The sequence below is a fragment of the Pinus tabuliformis genome, chromosome 2_1, assembly GCF_031772625.1.
Source record: "Pinus tabuliformis cultivar Carrire ecotype Pingquan chromosome 2_1, CPIR1, whole genome shotgun sequence".
Taxonomy (NCBI): domain Eukaryota; kingdom Viridiplantae; phylum Streptophyta; class Pinopsida; order Pinales; family Pinaceae; genus Pinus; species Pinus tabuliformis.
Genome location: NC_142299.1, coordinates 439543390 through 439550932, shown reverse-complemented (window position 1 = coordinate 439550932; position 7543 = coordinate 439543390). Strand labels below are relative to the sequence as shown.

Sequence of the window (7543 nt, the reverse complement as noted above, 5' to 3'; positions counted from 1 at the left end):
AAAAACCAGAGGAGCAGCGAAAACCAAGTATGATTGCACAACAATGCATATGAAAAATTGTGGAGCGTATATATATTTTTGATTTGACATTGTGTTGAGTTAGAGTGCACACCTGTGCATGAAGGAGATAGCAGAATGTTATTGTTGCACATGGGAGAGGTGTAAGGTGCAACAGCGAAAGAGCAGGGAGTGCTCAGAATGAAGACCAGCACATGAAGCAGGTGAAGACATTGCACGGTAGTGCATAGATTTTATTAATGAAATTGGATTTGCATTGAGATGCAAAAAGAAAAGGAACGCATAAGTTTTTTTTATGTAATGTGAAAATCCAGGAATGAAAAAAAAGGATTTCACTCAGATGTAAATGTAAAAATATTTTTACAGCAGTATGAGTAAAAATAGTTTTACACCAGCAAATGTAAAAATGGGTTTTACAGAAGTAAACCCAGCTCAGTAAATTCTGAGGAGACAGAGTAGTTTTTTATTGGTTGAAATTTTTGTGGTGAATCCCTCTCAGCAAAGAGGATGAAGTTTGTATCAGGCTTTATATTGTAATCAATAGAAATATTTTTATGGCTGTGTAATACTCTGTTGTGAGAATTTTTATTAAAAGCTTCCCTGTGCACAAAGATCCTGGAACAGTGGAAACAGAGCATTGGCTCTGTGGTGTTTGTTTGTCTGGTTTTGGTATTTCCCCATTGCAAAAATACCCAACAGTTGAGCTCACATTCCCCAATATCTGTAACACATTTTGGTTATTGCTTCTCTGTTATTCTATATCCAATGGCAGATATGATTAACTCGACAACAGTTGGTGACGCTACTTGCTCGGCATCCTCCACCACATCCATATCACAGGGCAATAGCTGCAGCTATGTTTTTGATGTATTCATAAATCACCGTGGTCCTGACGTGAAGGAAGGCCTCGCCAAGCATATCTACCATCGCCTGAAAGAACATGGATTAAGAGTATTTTTGGACCAACCAGAATTGGAAAAGGGAGATAGCATAACTTCTCAAATCGAAGAGGCGATTCGAACTACCACGGTCCATGTTGCAATTTTTTCTCCAAGATATGCTGAATCTAGTTGGTGTCTCAACGAATTAGTATTGATGTTGGAGTCGGGCTCAACAATTATTCCCGTCTTTTATCATGTCAATCCTTGGGAACTTCGGTGGACGCAGAGCCAAGATGGAGTTTATGCTCGAGCCCTGAGCATACTCCGGTGTATCCTTCTGTGTAAAGAGGACGAAAATGGAGCGTATGCTCGAGCCCTGTGCATGCTGGAAAAGAAGACAACGATAGATCCTCAAACCAATACAAAGAGGCCACGGCATAACTCGAAAACTATTGAGAAATGGAGGAATGCCCTTTCTACTGTAGCAGACACAAGCGGCATTGACCTGAAGGCGTGTAATGGGTAAGAGCGCCCCTGCTTCTCCCTTGTTAGTTTTAATTTTGTGGATTAATAAGGATTTCGATATCTTTTAGGCGTTCCTTACAGACACACATTTATTGTGGATATTATTCAGTGACGAAGTACTGCTCGTTGATGAGATCGTTGAACAAGTTCTGAAAAAAGTTCGCAGACCACTTCTGAATGTCGCTAAATATCCAACTGGCCTGTTTGAAAAAGTAAAGGATGTGGACATCACAGTGTCACTGCAACGGCAAAGCGGGAAGCCCAGTGTTGTGGGAATTGCGGGTCTTGGCGGAATTGGAAAAACGACCATCGCCAAAGAATTATTCAATCGGGAGATGTCAAATTACGATCGATGTTGCTTCTTGTCTGATGTCAGATCAGGAAATTTGCTTTCCCTGCAGAGTACCCTTCTTAACCGTTTGAGTCTCTCGAATGTACATATAAACAACATTGATGAAGGCATGGGGGCCTTCAAAAGGCATATCTCTTTTTCTAAGCGGGCTCTCATTGTTGTAGACGATGTTGATCATATTAATCAACTAGATGCATTATTTTCCCCACTTAAAGATACTATTCATCCAGGAAGCTTAATTTTAATTACAACTCGCAATAAAGACGTGCTCACAAGCTCAGGGATCGCAGAGTCTTCTATTTACACGCTGAAAGGCCTAAATCGAGAGCACTCGCAAGAACTCTTTTGCTCCCATGCCTTTGGTCAGCCCCGTCCTGCGTTGGGATTTGAGGAGGTGGTGGAAAAGTTTTTGGATGTCTGCAATGGGTTGCCCTTATCTCTTAAAGTGCTTGGAGCCCTTCTTTGTGGAAAATATGATTTAGAATATTGGAGAGCACAATTGCACAAAACCTCCAAAATACTTCCCAGTGATATTCAAAGCACACTAAAAATTAGTTATGACGCCCTGGATAAAGAGGAAAAGCAGATATTCTTAGACATTTCCTGTTTTTTCATTGGAGAACACAGGGATACCGTCATCAGAATATTGGACGGATCCGGTTGGGAAGGATGGCTGGGTCTTTGTAACCTAGAGAACAGATGCGTTATCGAGTTCGACAGTGAAAACTGTATAAGAATGCACGACCAGGTTAGAGACCTTGGCAGAGATCTCGCAAAGGAAACTCCTGAGCTTCGGCTTTGGTGGTTGACTGACAGCTTTCTTCATAATCTTTCTACGCGATCTCCTGTAAGTATTTTGTAGATTTCAGCTGGCTTCAAAATAAAGTTGCGTTAATCCTTTGAAGTTTTGAAGTATTACAACTTTGCAAGATTGACCATCTTGTTTCTAACAGTTCGAGGTGATCAATTCAGGTGCGTGGAATTAGCATGGTTCACGGAAATGTCTCTGAACAATCTTTGGAAACCCTTACGGACAACTTCAACCTAAGCAGCTTAAAGCTGCTTAGGGCTGAAGGTTATTTTGTTGAACGCCTATTCCGGGCTGGGCAGGTACCACAACTAATATATCTCCGCTGGGAGAATTGCCCGTACTCGTCCTTACCTTCCTAGATTTCACTAAAAACTTTACGAGTTTTATATATACAGAAGGTGAGCCACCTGCAAACACTATGGCAACATGAATCCCAGGTAATCTTTTCTTTTTTCTTTCAAGCAGATTTCTGTTTTGTTTTTCTCCAAATTATAAAAATTGCTTGCACTTGAGAATTGTCTTCGCATACCACAATGCCAGAATGTTCACATTTACAGTGTCGAACCCATTTTATTAATGTACATTGCAGGCACCTCTAGAATTGAGGGAGTTGTATATTCGTGCTCCCCTTTCAAAAGTTCCAAAGTCTATTGGAACGCTAAAGCACCTCCAAAAATTTGTCTTGTGGGAGAGTCACCTAGAAATTTTGCCAAATGAATTATGTCATATGGATTCCTTAAAACACCTTGCATTAAGGTATTGCTGCAGTCTGCAGGCGCTCCCAAACTCACTGGGGAACTTAACAGCTCTCCAAAGTCTTGACTTGGGCAACTGTTTTGCTCTGCATACGCTCCCAGACTCGGTTGGGAATTTTGTTGAAATCGTAATTTCAACGCTGCCTACGTACACATCCAAACCGCCAGCATGAAACCACAAACCGCCCAGACGATATCGCACCACCTTCCAGCGAAAAGCAGTTTCCGTATATTGGCCTCCGATGCGTTTTGGTGCAGGCATGTGGCTCTCGCCTGACGTAAGCAGCTCTGACATATCGGGAGCTATCGTTCACTCAAGTGAGGGCTTCCGATATCTCTCTCCACCGTCGGATTTACTCCATCGCTCTCCACCGTTGATCAACCAAAGCTGCTCCAAACCTGCATACGGCAAATATTAAATGTTGCGTGGAGTAATTTAAAAACTTGGTTGACCATACCCTTCTTTAATGCATTGTCATAAGCTTAGGTGAATAAGTTAAGTTAAGTTTTTTTATATATATTTATATACGGCATGTATTAAATATGAACTCGTATGTAACAAGTTTTTTTATGTTTTGAGTGTTGACTTTTTTTTTAAATGTAAGTATGGCACACGGGAGGCAATGAAAAATGTGTGTGTTCGCAGCAGCGAAAAAGAATGAGAGAGATGTATGCACAGCAGTGTGAAGAAATTACAATGAACAGGTTGTAATGTTTTTTGGGTGGCATTTTGTAAAACAGAGGTGTAAGAGAAAACCATGTGTGGTTTTGCACAGCAGTGCATAAAGAAAATGGTGGAGCGTGTTTTTTTTGTAAGCCTGTGTAAATTTTTTTTACAGCAGTAAACATATGTAAATTTTTATTACAGCAGTAAGTTGTTTTTCACAGCAGTGAATATAAGAAGGATTTTACAGTGGTAAATCTTTGTATCAGGTTTTAATGAATAGAATGTTTTTATGGTGGTGAAATACTCTGTTCCTCAGTGAAATTTTTTTTAAGTCTTCCTGTGCACAAGAGGATCCTGTGGAGGTAAAACAGAGCATTGCCTCTGTGTTTTGTTTGAATCTTGGTTTTTGGTATTTTCTTCCATGTAAAAATACCCAACAATGGTATCAAAGCAGGCTCAGGCTCTTTAAAGAAGTTAAAGAAGCTGAAGGGAGAAGGTTTGTAGCTGTAGCAAAACCTCTCAGGCAGAAAGAAGGCTCAGACAACGAAGGATTCAGGTATTCCTCATAGCTATCTTGTTTGTTATTGAAGAGATAGTCAGTTTTTAAAATACACAGTCAAGGAATGGCCAGCACAAGCACTGGTATGGGTATGTTTAACACCCAGCTCCCACAGTTTAATGGTAAGAACTATGACTACTGGTCAATAACTATGAGAGCCCTGTTTGCCTCTCAAGATTTATGGGAAATAGTTGAAGATGGTTTTGAAGAACTAGCAGATGAAACTGAGTTCAATGCATTAACTCAGGGAGAGAGAGATCTCCTGAAGAGCAATAGGAAGAAGGATGCAAAGGCCATCTTATTGTTGCATCTAGCAGTAGACCAGAGTATATTTCCAAGGATAGCAGCAGCTAAAACATCAAATGAAGCATGGCAAACCCTCAAGACAGCCTATCAAGGCATGGAGAGAGTGAAGATAGCAAAACTACAATTGCTGAGAAAGGATTTTGAAAACTTGAACATGAAGGAGTCAGACAACATTGAATCATTCTTTACTCATGTGATTGGTGTAATCACACAAATGAGAACTCATGGAGAAACCATTGAAGACAGAAGGATTGTGGAGAAAATATTGAGGGTCTTACCCTCAAGGTTTGATGCCATAGTCACCACCATTGAAGAGACAAAGGATCTCTCAAACTATTCAGTTGATGAGCTACATGCATCACTGATAACACATGAGCAGAGGTTGAGTAGGAATGAAAACTCATCTCTTGAGCAAGCCTTCAAGACCCAGATGTCCTTTGGAAGAGGAAGAGGTCAAGGCAGAGGAAACAAAAGAGGAAGAGGCAGAAGCCAGAACAGAGGTGGAAGGAACAGCCCATCAAATGCACAAGGAAGAGGCAGCAATCCAAATCAGAACCAAGGTCAAGGCAGCAGCCAACAAAGAGATCAGTATCAGGCTCAAGGACAAAGGTATGATAAATCTAATGTTCAATGCTATTATTGCAAAAAGTATGGACATTATGCTAGTGATTGTAGAAAGAAACAACATGATAAGAACAACAGACAAAATGCAAATGTTACAAGAGAAAACAGCAGTCAAGAAAATGTCCTGTTAGCTTGTAACATGGCTGAAACACATAGTGAGGACATATGGTTTTTAGACTCAGGTTGCAGCAACCATATGAGAGGGAACATAACCCTCTTTTCAGCCTTAAATCAGAATTTGAAATCAGAGGTCACACTAGGAACTGATAGTAAAGTGTCTGTTATGGGAAAAGGGGAGATAAAAATATTTACAAAACAAGGAGAAAGGAAAACCATAGCAGATGTCTACTATGTCCCCGGAATGAGATGTAACCTCTTGAGTGTTGGACAGCTTGTCCAAAAGGGTTACAATGTTTACTTTGTAAATGATGTGTGCACCATCAAGGACATACCACCCAACAAAAGATGCATTGCTGAAGTGAAGATGACAAGGAACAGGATGTTCCCTCTCCGGATCAGGGCAGACATGAAAAACAAAGGTGAAATTGCAGCAGTCACCCAAGAGGCCTTCCAAAGCGTGCCAAAGGATGAGAACTGGTTATGGCACTTGAGATTCGGGCATCTAAATTTTGGAGGTCTAAACTTATTGAGCAGAAAAGGAATGGTAAAGGGATTACCATTGATAGAGAAACCGGACAGCCTATGTGAAGGCTGCATTTTGGGAAAACAACACAGAGAAAGTTTTCCATCAGGGAAGAGCATAAGGGCAAAGACACCCTTAGAGATTATCCACTCAGATTTGTGTGGACCAATGCAAGCTCCATCATTAGCTGGCAGCCTATATTTCTTGACATTCATTGATGATTTTACAAGAAAGACTTGGATATATTTTCTCAAGAACAAAAGTGAAGTCTTTGAGAAATTCCAAAATTTCAAAGCACTTGTGGAGAACCAAAGCGGGCTGCACATAAAAGTATTGAGAACTGATAGAGGAGGTGAGTATATCTCAAATGAATTCCTAAAGTTTTGTAGAGAAAATGGAATACATAAACAGTTCACAACTCGGTACACCCCACAGCAAAATGGAGTTGCTGAAAGGAAGAACAGAACCATCATGGAGATGGCAAGGAGCATGTTGAAGGCAAAGCATTTGCCAAATGAGTATTGGGCTGAAGCTGTACATTGTGCAGTTTATATATTGAACAGGTGTCCTACAAAAGCAGTCTTCAACAAAGTGCCAGAAGAGGCATGGAGTGGGAGAAAGCAAGGAGTCACCCACATGAGAGTTTTTGGGTGTGTGGCCTATGCACACATACCAGATCAGCTAAGGAGGAAGTTGGACAGCAAAGGGGAGAAATGCATCTTCATTGGATACAGTGATGAATTCAAAGCCTACAGGTTGTACATTCCATCTACCAAGAAGTTCTTTGTCAGCAGGGATGTTCAATTCATTGAGGAAGAAGCTTGGGATGGAAGCATAGAGAAAACAGTGAATGTCAAGAACTGTTTGTCTCATGATGAAGATGAAGAGGAGGTGGCTGAAATGCATCCCCAAACAGCAGCGCGATCACAAGGACAGCAAGGGACACCATTGAGGATCAATGGGAGTGCTTCTCCAAGCACACCACAAGGAGGAAATTCAAGTGCATCTTCAAGCACTTGCACACCAAGTGAAAGAGGTAAGAAATTTAGAAATCTAAGTGACATTTATGATGAAGGAATGAATTCCTTATTTGCCTTGTATTTTCATGTTGATGATCCTATTCATTTCGAAGATGCAATTAAAGATAGGAAATGGATAGAAGCTATGGATGAGGAGATGAATGCCATAGAGAGAAACAAAACATGGGATTTGGTTGAGTTACCAAAAGGCAAAGAAGTCATTGGTGTGAAATGGGTCTATAAGACCAAGAGCAATGCTGAAGGCAAGATAGAAAGGCACAAGGCAAGGCTGGTTGTCAAAGGCTACAAGCAGCAGTATGGGAGAGATTATGAGGAGACTTTCGCCCCGGTTGCAAGAATGAAAACCGTGAGAGCAGTGCTGT

The 7543-nt window shown here is 40.9% G+C and overlaps 1 pseudogene; it reads left to right on the top strand.

Moving 5' to 3' along the window:
* Positions 1–783: 783 nt before the first annotated feature.
* The window catches only part of LOC149200813 (disease resistance protein Roq1-like), a 46016-nt pseudogene continuing 39256 nt past the window's right edge, over positions 784–7543 (top strand).